Raw genomic sequence first — 799 nt, 5'->3', positions numbered from 1 at the left:
TTGCCAGACACACTCACAGCTTTTAAATGTCAAATCAGAATGTACAAAGTGGCTATAAGGATCACAAATGTAGTGCAGTAAAAAGATTAATATTTACTGTTGAAATGTAGAATACGTTAGCATAAAATTGAAAAGAAAATGATCGATGAGCTTAGGAATGATGAAAGCCATCATTTAACTGGATTTGTGTCATTTCTATACCGGCAAGTCATGATCTAGCTATTTCCTTCCCACCCTGTCGGTGTCCACTGAAAAAGCAGCAGCGCCCTCTGCTTTTTGTAAAGAGGAGTGAAAAAAGCTTACAGCACCTGGTATTCCCAGGCGGTCTCCCATCCAAGTACTGACCAGGCCCGACCCTGCTTAGCTTCCGAGATCAGACGAGATCGGGGCGTGTTCAGGGTGGTATGGCCGTAAGCAAATATTGCGCCTACCAAAGGGCCTTTTAAAGATACTATATCACCACGCTTTGCTCTTTCGTCTATACAGGGAGCGCCTGCAGATTGCCAGACACACTCACAGCTTTTAAATGTCAAATCAGAATGTACAAAGTGGCTATAAGGATCACAAATGTAGTGCAGTAAAAAGATTAATATTTACTGTTGAAATGTAGAATACGTTAGCATAAAATTGAAAAAGAAAATGATCGATGAGCTTAGGAATGATGAAAGCCATCATTTAACTGGATTTGTGTCATTTCTATACCGGCAAGTCATGATCTAGCTATTTCCTTCCCACCCTGTCGGTGTCCACTGAAAAAGCAGCAGCGCCCTCTGCTTTTTGTAAAGAGGAGTGAAAAAGC

General features: G+C 41.4%; 1 non-coding gene across 1 annotated transcript; it reads right to left on the bottom strand.

Annotated features, from left to right (window-relative positions):
• Positions 1 to 296: 296 nt before the first annotated feature.
• LOC129115908 (5S ribosomal RNA) lies at positions 297 to 416 on the bottom strand. Its single transcript, XR_008533295.1, has one exon. It is a non-coding gene; the product is annotated as a 5S ribosomal RNA (ribosomal RNA).
• Between the last annotated feature and the right edge of the window lie 383 nt (positions 417 to 799).

The sequence above is a fragment of the Anoplopoma fimbria genome, unplaced genomic scaffold, assembly GCF_027596085.1.
Source record: "Anoplopoma fimbria isolate UVic2021 breed Golden Eagle Sablefish unplaced genomic scaffold, Afim_UVic_2022 Un_contig_2139_pilon_pilon, whole genome shotgun sequence".
NCBI classification, from domain to species: domain Eukaryota; kingdom Metazoa; phylum Chordata; class Actinopteri; order Perciformes; family Anoplopomatidae; genus Anoplopoma; species Anoplopoma fimbria.
This window is presented reverse-complemented; position numbering and strand designations above follow the sequence as displayed.